The sequence below is a fragment of the Panthera onca genome, chromosome B1 (genome assembly GCF_046562875.1).
Source record: "Panthera onca isolate mPanOnc1 chromosome B1, mPanOnc1 haplotype 2, whole genome shotgun sequence".
Lineage (NCBI taxonomy): Eukaryota > Metazoa > Chordata > Mammalia > Carnivora > Felidae > Panthera > Panthera onca.
Genome location: NC_138342.1, coordinates 102,056,866 through 102,069,216, shown reverse-complemented (window position 1 = coordinate 102,069,216; position 12,351 = coordinate 102,056,866). Strand labels below are relative to the sequence as shown.

At 35.9% G+C, this 12,351-nt stretch overlaps 1 protein-coding gene across 2 annotated transcripts in view; it reads left to right on the top strand.

Annotated features, from left to right (window-relative positions):
* TNIP3 (TNFAIP3 interacting protein 3) overlaps positions 1-12,351 on the top strand; it is a 92,400-nt gene that overhangs the window by 3,460 nt on the left and 76,589 nt on the right. The window lies entirely within an intron of this gene.

Genomic DNA, 12,351 nt, shown 5'->3' with positions numbered 1-12,351 from the left:
TCTGGGAACAATGTACTGGTTTCAGATGCACTTAAGGAGCTCCTGTGTCTTTCCACATATTCAAAGTGCTCAAATTTCTTTATTCAAAGCACTGGTGTACTTTAAGAAAATTAACCAATAGGGATGCCTGGCTGGCTCAGTTGGTTGAGCTCTGACTCTTGATTTCGGCTTAAGTCGTGATCTCACAGTCGTGAGCTTAAGCCCTGTGTCGGGCTCCCTTGCTGGGTGTGGAGCCTGCTTAGGATTCTCTCTCTCCCTCTCTCTCTGCCCTTCCCCCCATCCTTCTCAAAGGAAGGAAGGAAGGAAGGAAGGAAGGAAGGAAGGAAGGAAGGAAGGAGGGAAAGGGACAGAAAAAGAAGCGATAGTTGCTGGGATTTTTGTTTTTTGTTTTGTTTTGGTTTGGTTTTTTTCCATATGAATACTACACTCCCCTCCAGATGCAGTATTTGGCAGTCAAACAGCTGCTGGCTATTAAGTGTTCCTTAAAGCTCCATTTTTTGCTCATAAAGGGAAGAGAAGTGTAGGGATTTTATGGGGTGACAGGCAGATGTTTTTGTTGGAGCAAGACTATGTATGTGGTGAGCAAAAGCTAAAGTGATCTCTTTTATGATATCATCAGCATTTTTACAATTCCTTTGGCCTCTTTGTTTTTAACTGCCTTCTTACTTGACCTTAAATTAAAGTATTTTGGAAAGGTAGAATAAAGGGCCATTTATACAGTTGCTGTCCACATTACAGACAAGTCAATGGGACCATCTACTTTCTCAGACAAACAGAGATTATTCTCTGTCCATTCATATTGTTTCATGGGGTAGAAGAGAAATTGATCTTGAAGTGCTGAGTAAGTATTTTTAATGACTCACAGAACATCACACATCATCATTTTTTCTCATAAATTTTACTAATTCTTAGTCATGCTTTAAGCAGTTTCAGTATTAAAGTTCACAAAACAAATTTGTCAGTTTTTCATGAATTATAGATATTCAAACTAATAAAAACCAAAGTCATACTGGGTTTCTGGACAATAGTCTAAGTCTTTTCTCTTTCTGAGAAAAGAAAGTGCTATCTCAACTATGTGTTTATGTGTAACACATTAAGTAAAATTAATGTTTATTGGATGGATAAATTCACAGAGATTTAAGCAAGGGACTTTTGGAAAACTTGTGTTTTCAGCGAGACTCTATAAAGCACGTTTTGGAAGAGGCTCTTCATGTAAACAACACCCATGGGATAAACATAGACTTCATTTTCTGAGGCCTAGCTTATATAGAATGCCTAAGAAGATGTCTGTAGCATATCTTCTGTTCTGCCTGTTTTTAATACCTCATACCTCCATAAATTCTTTGTTTGATTCCATGCAACAATCATTTGTAAAATTCCTACTATGTGCTAGGACGTGCTGGGGAGATGTTGTTGGAAGGAATACCAAATTAGAATCCTCCAAAGAATCTACTTATCAGTTCTCTGGGAAGGACTAGTTCTGCCTCTCAGCATGAAATCTGTGTATCTGGAAACTGGATCTGCCAGCTTTTATCTTAATAGAAATGTCTTTGATATTAACTGTGGAGAGACAGAGCTTGCTTAGAGGTCTATACCAGATCCTGGGCAGGTCACAGACAACACACAGCCAGCTGAATGAGTTATGTATAAGTTTTTCCGTTTGGCAACTCTTTCTGTTTGGCAGCTCTCAGAGTTGCCGTTTTGTGCTGAAGGCTTCAGAATTTAAGCTAAAGGCATCTCCTCCAACGTGATAATTAAATACACAGATCTTCTAAGCCAGTATAGTCAGTTTTCATGGCTCAAACTTGACACAGTTCAAAGCCAAATAACAGGATGGAAGGTACTGCATTAGCAAAATTCTGATTTTCAGCGCAGTTGGAAATAATAAATTCACAATTCCTTTCGTGCTGTTCAGACAGGAAGTTGTGTGAATACACTAAGTGATACAATAATGAAGAAAAAAAAAATGAAGGGACTCGAGTTTAGAAAGTTCGGCTTGGTTTCGGCTTAGATCTTTCTCTTTTATTCCTTAATATAAATTGAAAATTTAAATTTAATATCCTCAGTAAACTGGGTTCTTTTCATCTCTGGTAGGCTTCTGCTTCGAAAACTAGCTACGTCTGTTCAAACATGGGTTTACTTTAGAGAGTAGATATGTTATGTTCAGAATTTGTTTGCTATAAATTTTTACTCCCCACTCTTAGACATTTATATCATTTGCTAATTTGTATTTTGATATAATACTCTACCTACCACTTTGTATTCTGAATATACTGCTCTGTTAGGATTGTAATTACTTACATCACACATCACCTCACTTTCCAAGGCAACTGGACTAGAGATTTATTTTTCCGTTTCATGTCTAGAAAATATTCTTAAGCCAGGGACATCTGCTTTCTGAGCACAACTGCTTTCATTGTTTTAACCATGTAAGACCCCTCATTCTCTTTATATTACCCGAGTGGTGTTTTCAATCATTGTGGAAGATACCAGCACATTAAAAAACAAAATAAAACTTTTTTTAAGATTGAAACCGTTTGGCTTACTTGCCTTTTAAAAATTGTTTTCATTTTGCTCTATACCTTACCACACTTTATTTTAGAACACAAGCAAGAAAAGAAATATAAATATTAGCAGCAAAACTTAAGTTTCACACCCTATGCTGTCATTATTAATACTTGAATGTGACATTGTTGGGGTGATTTTATTCATAATTGTACTCACACTTGTTTACTATTGTACAAAGCTCAGAACATCTTTACACATTCATGTCTAAATTTAGAGTAGGTTACAATCTACACGGAAAAGTATATGATTCTTGTTTATTTCCAACTGCTTCCAAGTCTTATCTGCTGAATAGTTAGTTGCTTCTAATAGGAAAAGAGCTGATCACAGTGAGTGGCGTGCATGGTAAGTGCCCTGAAAATGTTTGTTGAGTAAGGGGACACCTGGAGATTAATTTAGCCTGTAAGGTGGCTCTATTTTTATGCCAAGGGGAACCATTTTCTGGTCATTACAAAATAACCTGCCACCATGCCATCTTCTTATCCTCCTTGTCTTTTTCTTTCTATTTGAAAGTAGTTTTTATTTTCTAATTATAATATTAAAACATGAGCTATAAGTCAGTTCTTTCCATGTGTGGTCACTCTTAAGAGTTGCTTTATTTATGCAAAAGGCTTTACCTGTTTAAAATACAGACAAAAAAGAAAGAAAAGAAAACTCAGGTTTAAACCTACTCTCCAAAATAACTACTGAATATTTCAGATCTCTCTCAACCTTTCCATTTTTTTTTTTTTCTTTAAAAATAGGTCCATTGTTGGGGAAACTGAGTGGCTCAGTCAGTTAAGCATTCGACTTTGGCTCAGGTCATGATCTCAGAGTTCTTGAGTTCCGGCCCGCGTCAGGCTCTGTGCTGACAGCTCAGGGCCTGGAGCCTGCTCTAGATTCTGTGTCTCCCTCTCTCTCTGCCCCACTCCCCCTCAAAAAAATAAATAAATATTAAAAACAATTTTTTTTTAAATAAGACCATAGCAAAAGATTGTCTTTGAAACTTTTTTTTTTTAATATTTATTTATTATTGAGAGGCAGAGAAAGACAGAGCATTAGCATGGGAGGGGCAGAGAGAGGGGGAGACACAGAATCTGAAGCAGGCTCCAGGCTCTGAGCTGTCAGCAAAGAGCCCGATGTGGGGCTCGAACCCACAAACTGCGAGATCATGACCTGAGCCGCAGTTGGATGCTTAACCAACTGAGCCACCCAGGCGCCCCCCCTCCTTTATTTATTTATTTTTTTTAATGTTATATTATAAATATTTTCCCAGGTAAATATTTCTCAGTAGTATCCAGTTATATAACTATTTCAGCGTTTATTTAACTGGTTGCATGTTTGAGTTGAATTCAATCTTTGTCTATTACAAACGATGCTACAACGAGCCCACTTGTATTTAAACTTTTGTGCACATTCACTTTTGTTTTCTTTGGATAAATCCCTAAACGGGGAGTGTTGAATAAAAGTTTGGAAAACCTCAAGACTTTTTATATGTACTCACAATGCTCTCAAGCAGAATAATGCCAGTTTACCTTCCCTGCAGGGATACAGAGAGTAATTTTTCTGCATTATTAGTATTGCTCCACATATTATTTAGTGTTGAACCAAGTACTACTTCAGTCTGGTCAAAAGTTCTCTCCTAAGAATGTTCTCCCTCACTTGAGTTAAAAGTTGCTCTGCTGCTTTAGTTGGTTGACTTTTGAGAAGTCCTCCTCAGTAAATGAGACACCCTACCTCTGATATTTTCTCTACAGTCAATCCCTTCAGATGCTGTTTTTTCTAACACCCTCCCTTCTTGAACTCCTTGTTCAGCTCTCCAATCTGGACTGTTACTCTTTGGCCTATAGTGCACTTTTACTTCCTAGAATTTTCTGTACCACCTCAGAACTTCTGATCATTGGGTCTTTTCTGGCTGTTCAGTTTTTCTAGCGAGGACTTTTCCAAATGTGTAGTCTTGAGACATATGGCTGGTTATGGGTATTGTGAGCAAAAACGTGGGAAGAGATCTTCTACTACAGTTTTCTATGTAGATTTTCATGCAACCCCTCACCCTCACCCCTCTCTGTCCTCCTCTGAGCCTCTGTCCCTGAGCCCAGAGGCTTTTGGTTTTATCTTCCCAAAAGAATCAGTCTCTGGCTACGCATATAGTGTTAAAGATGGTTGCCAGGCTGCACGGGTTCCTGTGGGAAGAGACCTGAGGGATTCAAGTGCTCCAAAATCAGACACTGAATCACTTCCCTCGTTTCCCATTTTTTCTTCAGCCCTTTCAAGTGCTTAGCCTCTCAGAAATTCTTTGGAGAAAATTGTCCTCACTTCTTGCTGGCATCTTTCTTTAAAGAGACTGGTTTTAACTTCCTGTGCCCCCATAATTCAATTGAAACTTCTTTTCTTCTTCTAGAAAGTGATTAAGAAAATCTCATCTACTGGTGTCTCCTTTTCCAGTTCTCTTTGTCCTTGTGGGCTAATGATAGTTTCAAGAATTCATTTCTTGGGATTCTAAAAGGGTTTCAAGAAAAGAAGAGTTAAATTCATATGTGCTATATACCTTATTGATATAATGTTTATCTGCTCATTACTGAAACAAAGTATGTCAAGATCAATTGTAAGAATTATTTCATAAGTGAGACTTGGTGTTTAATGTTATCTGACATTTTCAAATTAATGGCCAGAGATAGGTGAATTATCAAGTGTATTTACTTCCAATTAATTTCAGAGTGTTAACTTGTCTCATTTAATGCTTTGCCTCTGAATTTTACCTTACTGATCACAACCCCAACATTCTTGGTGCTTTCATTTGTCTGCTCAGCCTTAGCCCAGTCTTTACTTTTAGCCTCTCTGAATCCCTTGGTTTTGGAGTGTCTTTTCTTCAGCATAGATTTGTTTTGCTTTGTAAACCACATTGAAAATCCTGTAGCCGAGTTAATCCCATTTCCATTTGTTGATAAGACGAGTGTATCTGTTCTCGATTCTGTTACTATTTGATGTTAACATTAATATCAGATTTACTTTGTTTCTCTTAATCTGTCTTATTTGCTTAGATTTGGTACTTATTTTTGCACTTAGGAAAGCTTGTATTTTTGTTTTAGTAGTTGACTAACTCTGTGCTAATAACTCTTAAAATTCCCTTGATCTTTTTTTCCTTAATTAGTCTTCTACTATTTGTTAGATTTAAATGACATTTGTTGACTTCTATCTATAACTTATGCAGCAATCAATGAACTTATTCTAATATCTATTTTTTCCCTTCTCCAATTTTTTTTCTTTTTCTAAGTTACTTTCACTTTGTAAGAGCACATAAAATTTACGTAACACTTTTTCATATTCGTCCTCGCCTTTGTTTTAGTTCTGGATGTATTCTTAGGTCTACTATTTTAATACTCATCAACAGTCCTTTTGCCAAAATTTCCTTTAGTTGTGATACATATAAAACAGCTTCACTGGATGCAAAATTCTTTACTCATACTTTCCTAAGTTAAAAAAAAAAATCTGTGTCATTTTTGTCTTGTTTTTGTATGTTTCAGTCAAGAAACTTTGTAAGTTTCTTGGTATTTGTTTTTCCCAGATGAACATATTTTTTTCTGATTCTTTAAAAGTAAACAGTTTTGCTAGACTCTGACTTGTAATTTCCAAGGTATATGATGGGCACTTTCAACAACAACTTTAAGGTTTTACTTTTCCTTTGATTACAGTTTTAACAATAGTTCTACTCCATTATTTTATTTTTCTTAATTGAGGAAAATCCATTGTATATAGGATCTTTTTTGCTGTTCTATATTTAGTACTTTCTTTCTGAGCCTTTCATTTTATTTTTGTTTCCTCTACTCAAAACATCTTATTAGACTTGCCATCAGATCTATTCTCCCTTGGATACTTTGTAATTTGGGCTTCACCTATGAGATGATTTTCATCATTGTCTTCAATTTCTTTCCTGAATTTGGTCATATCTCATTTTAAATTAAAAAAAATTTTTTTTTGGGTCCACTTCTGTTCTGAGTTTTTTGAATTTATGATTTAAAGTCCTCTTTTATATCTAATAATACTTATTTAGAAATGTTGGAGGGGAGGTGTTTTATTGCACTTTTCCTCTGTTTTGTGTTTATTGTTTTATTTTTAATTAAAAAACACTTTGTAATGTTTACTTATTGTTGAGAAGGAGAGGGCAGAGCAGGGAAGGGGCAGAGAGAGGGAGAGAGACTCTGAAGCAGGCTCCACACTGTCAGCACAGAGCCCAACGTGGGGCTCCAACCCACAAATCATGGGATCATGGACCTGAGCCAAAATCAAAAGTCAATCACTTAACTGACTAAGCCGTCCAGGTGCCCTGTGTTTGTTGTTTTGGAGAATATTTTCATCAGCTAAAACCTTTTGATTGTCATTTTCTATTTTCTTCTTTCAGTTTTTAATGGATGTTGCCTGTCATTCTGTAATCATTTTTCTGGACTGGGTATAGCAGGTGTTTCTGTGTAGATATGGTGAGTGTGTCTTACTAGGTTTCTTAGTCTAAGAGAACCCTCTTCTGTTGATAAAGATAACTGCTTTTTCTTTGGTAGTTGATGTATTTGAGGTTGATGTATATTCTGATTTTTATTTCCCTAGGGTTCAGTTCCACCGCTTGTTTGCTTATATCCTTTCACCACCAAATTCCACAGGACACTTCTTTCTTCCAAATCTCATGCCCTCTGTTCAGTGGTGCCTTCCCAGGGCTGCCACTGTTAAGAGATCTTGGGCTTCCAGCTTCCAGAACTTTGAGAAATACATTTCTCTTGTTGAAGCAACCCAATCTGTAGTATTTTGTCATGGAAGTCTGAGCAGCCTAAGATACTTATTTATGCTGCAGTTTCCTGTTATTGATTTTATTTGCTCTCCTTGTTGATCTGTAAGGATTTGGGAAAATGTGTGGAGGAATTTGGATGAGGCAGCTGCTAATATCTAATAGGCATCTAGAAGCCCAGGCAATGTATTGGCAAGTATTCCTTAGAGAAGCACAAGTGCTGTTATTATCAACCTTAGTTCGATTGAAGACTATTGGAAATGCTCTAGAGTGTACAAGGAGTTACCTCATCTCTATACAGTGGGGATCTTTTTTAAAAAGTATTATATGGCATAATTTATTAGAGGATGGTGAAACCCTTTCTCATCAATGGCTCAGGGCAGCACACCTACCCTTCTGAGCAAAGCTGGTAGCAGAAGGTCTTATTTATTGACCTTAGAAAAGGGCATCTAATATTTCAATGACACCACTTAAAATCAGTATTGTGGTTAAGAGTGTGGTTTCTTGAGTCAGACTGCCTGAGTTTAAATCACACTTTTTATGTAAGTTACTTAATCTCTCTAAAATCTTCATTGTCTCATCTTCCCAACGGGGATAATCATAGTTGTGAGTATTAAATAAGATAATACGTTTAGAGCTTCTGACACATAGTAAGCATTCAATCAACATGCAGATCTATTTAAAACAACCAATTAGCAACCAAATTAGGTTATGGTATAGAAAACAGTTGCCTTAAAAGTATTTTCAACTTTCAGTAATTTTCGCTTAGAAGCAGTCATGTGAGATTAGGTGTAAATTATACGTAATACCCAAAAATGTGTCACGGATTTGTTTCTTACAATAACAAATATAAGGAACATCTAAGACAATTCTTGGCCTATAGTAAACTTTAATAAATATTTGTTGAGTGAGTAAATAAAAGATCATATAACAAAATGATGTAACTGATATTTATCTCACCCCATTTGGGATCAAAGAATAGAGGATCTTGATTCTTCTACAGTTATTTTATGGAACTTCAGAAGTACAAATAAATATGTGTGAGATTTGCCATAATTTTACTGATCTGAATGTATAAGGCTAATACGGAGGCTTGTTATTTCCTCTGGGTTCACTATTCCTTCTATATATGATGATATTTGGGTTAATATAAACAGCACTTATACCCTTTGTGACATCTTTCTTTCTGACAGCAAATGAGTGATTTTTTGCACACCAAATTCTCCCAACACCAGCTGGGTGTTCAATTCAGTTCATTCAATTCAATTCTGACACTAACTCCCTGGAGTTAGCACAGGTGCCACAGTTTAAGTGTTGAGTCCTCTAAGACTGACCCCACTTTGAACTCCAGTCACAAACCCCAACAGCCACCTATACTTCTGACTGACCAACTATACATTTGAAGGTTCCACAGACCTCTCTTCAGGTTCAGTAACTCATTAGAATGGCTCACGGAACACAAGAAAACATTTTTACATTTACTAGTTTATTATAAAGCATACAGCTCAGGAAAGGCCAAAAGGAAGAGATGCATAAGTAAGGTATGGGGTGGGGGGAAGCCGGGACTGGGCTTCCTTGCCCTCTCAGTAAGCCAGCCCAAAGATCTCTAGGAGTCCCTCCTTGGGTCACCTCACTAGGATAAATGTAGGTGTGATCAAAAGGAGCCCTCTGTGAATAAGACACTCTTATCACTCAGGAAACTCCAAGGGTTTGAGGAGGTCTGCTAAGAACAAAGGCCAAAGACCAAGTATACTTTTATTATACCACACCCAGTTTTTGGCCTTCTTGTGTAAATTGTTCTGCTCCTCTGTCTGGTCAACTATGCCTCAAATCTGCATGTTTGTTATCCTTGTTTTCATTCACTAACATCTTAACTCAGTGCTGAAGCAGTTAAATAAAACACTTAAAAATCATTATGAAGTAATGTGGAGAGTAAGATCTAAAGAAACATAGCACCTACATAGAATGAGTCAATAACAGAGTAAGTCAATGACATTTAACTATTATAAATCATGTATTGGTCTGTCCTGGTTTCTACCAGGCTTGAATAGGCTTAACCTTAATTAAAATTTCTCTGATTTTTCTGAAACTTGTTAATTTTTCGCTGTGATTTAGAAGTTCCTTCTATAATTATCAGAATTTAATGTCTTCTTTATGTTTTAGGTTAAAATAGATCATTGACCATTGTTTTTTACTCATCCTGTGCTTGTTTTCATTGTACTTTTGAACAAATCTCTGAACATTCAGGGTCATCTTTTCAATTGCCAGTAGCTAATAATGCTAAAAAACAGGGAAAACAAACAAACACCAAAACAAAACACAAGAAACAAAAAACAAAAAACACAAACCCAGACCACATACACAAGATATTCTCACTAATGTGACCCTCCATGACTGTTCTTTTCCAATGAGAAGATTTTCCTTTACCTGACCACCTCATTTTGTTCTTAGCTCTTTGCCCTTTGGAGTTAATACTTAAGTTTATTCCTATTTTGAGTCAAAATGTCAAGAGGCAACCCCATAAATACAAAATTACATAGTTCTGTACCCTCAGGGGCTTAGTACAAGAAAAACCCAGAATAGATCCAAGTCTAACATTTCAACACCTTTAAATACATTTGTATTTAAAAAATCAAAACACTAAGTAATGTGTCTGTGATAAAATGCCTCTGACAATAACGAATAATTTGTAGATTATCTTTAAGGAAGAAGTTCATCATCATTATATTTAACTTAACTGCAAATCAAGAAATAACTGTGGCTTCTTTATTATTTTAAGGTGAGGATTAAATTTGATCAAGTCTTATATTCATATCATTTGAATATATGATACATATCATATATCAACATAACTAAAAGTATGTCTTCATGGGGATTTCTTAAAGACATCCAAAATAAGAGGTTCAAAAAAAAAAACCTCTATTTCTCTAAGTATCTCAAATTTCCTCCTCCCTCATTCTTCTCTGTCTCAATAAAGGACAACTCCATTTTTTTTTTTTTCAGGTGCTTAGTCTAAAAGAACTTTAGAGGCATCCTTTAACTATCTAACTCTCTTCCCTCTCTCTCTCTCTCTTTCTACCTCCCTGTCTCTCTCTCTCTCTCTCTTTCTCTCTCTCCCCCACCTCCTTTCCTCCTCTTTCTGGTTAAATTACACCCAAAATCCAATCCTTTTCTATCCACATCCCCACTACCACTCTATCCATACCATTAGTGTCCCTGCCTGGATTATTGCAATTATTTTCCAAATAGGCCTATACCTTTTTCCTTTACCTCCCTTTACACACAATCAGAGTGATCTTTCCAAAATATGTCACATCATACCACTTCTCTGCTCAAAACCCTCATCTCCTCAGAATAAAAGCCAAGATTTTTTTCTTTAATTAAAGTATAGTTGATACACAATGTTACATTCAGGTATACAACATAGTGATTCAACAACTCTATACATTATGTTATGCTCACCACACACACACACACACACACATACACACACACACCAAGATCTTTTTTAATACCCATAAGCCCTCCTTGGGTTGACTCCCTTTTACTTCTAGTATTATCAGCTACAGCCCCCCTTCTAGCTCTCTCTACTCTAGTCATACCTTCTTCCTTGCTGTTTGTTGGACATACCAAGCAAGCTCAAGCCTTAGAGTCTTGGCCCTGGCTACCTTGACCGGAAATGCTGCTTCCCCAGTACACTACATGGGTCACTCCTATACTCACTGTAAGTCTTGCTCAAATGTCACCTTCTCAATGAGCCCTGCCTTTGATCACCTATATAAAATTACAACTCCTACCTCCCCGAACCAACACCCATGATCCCGATCCCATTTAACTTGCTTTTTATTTTTTCTATGACCCCTATACCTGTGAAAATGCTAGACAAAGAACTACTGCAGATGGGAAAGAAAAAGGAGCCCATAGGGAAGGTCAGTGAAGAACCAGGACTAGCAATTATAGAATAGAACAAGCAAATAAATAATAACCATATTGAAATATGATCAACATCATTGGTAATTAGGAAAACACGAATTAAAACAACAATGGAATACCCATTTTGGCAAAGATATTAATATATCTAGAGCTAACTCGTAGCAAAAAAAGTCCTACACATAAATGATAGAAAAGAAAATTGTTATAACCAATTTGGAAAGTAACCTGGAAGCATAATTAAAAGTTTGAACATTCAAACCCTTTAACCCAACAATCTGGCTTTGGTAAATCTATTCTATATAAATAAAGTATCATTGTGTAAGAATATATTTAGGTAAATATTTCTATTACATATTGATTGTAGTGAGATTAAAAAGGAAAAAATAATTAGAAACAGCTTGATATTCCATTATAGGGAAATGATTAGATGAATTTGGTCCATTCATAATTTTCAAATAATATTTGGCCATTAAAAATAACTGGTTAGAGCTATATGTATGAACCTGAAAAAAATGTTCAGAGTAATACAGAATAACCAAATAATTAGCAGAGTAATGTATAATATGACTATATTTTTACTTATTTATTTTTATATATTTTTATTTTAAAACAGAAAGAAAGGAAATATTGTATATATATATATATATGTATGTATATATATATATATACACATATATATATACATATATATCTATATTTGTTATGAGCATAGGGAAAAATATGGAATACTTATGTTAATACTAATTATCACAGTAAGGTAGAACTCAAGGAAGAATACAAATATTACTGTTTTCTTTTTATCTTCTCTAATGCATACTTATTAAAATAGATGTACTTTTATAGTGTAAAAAAATTTTTTAAAGTTTATTAATTAAAAATACATAGCCTTGGGGTGCCTGGGTGGCTCAATTGGTTGAGCATCCGACTTCGGCTCAGGTCATGATCTCACAGTCCGTGAGTTCAAGCCCCACGTCAGGCTCTGTGCTGACAGCTTGGAGCCTGGAGCCTGCTTTGGATTCTGTGTCTCCCCCTCGCTCTGCCCCTCCCCTGCTCATGCTCTGTCTGTCTCTGTCTCAAAAATAAATAAAAACATTTAAAAA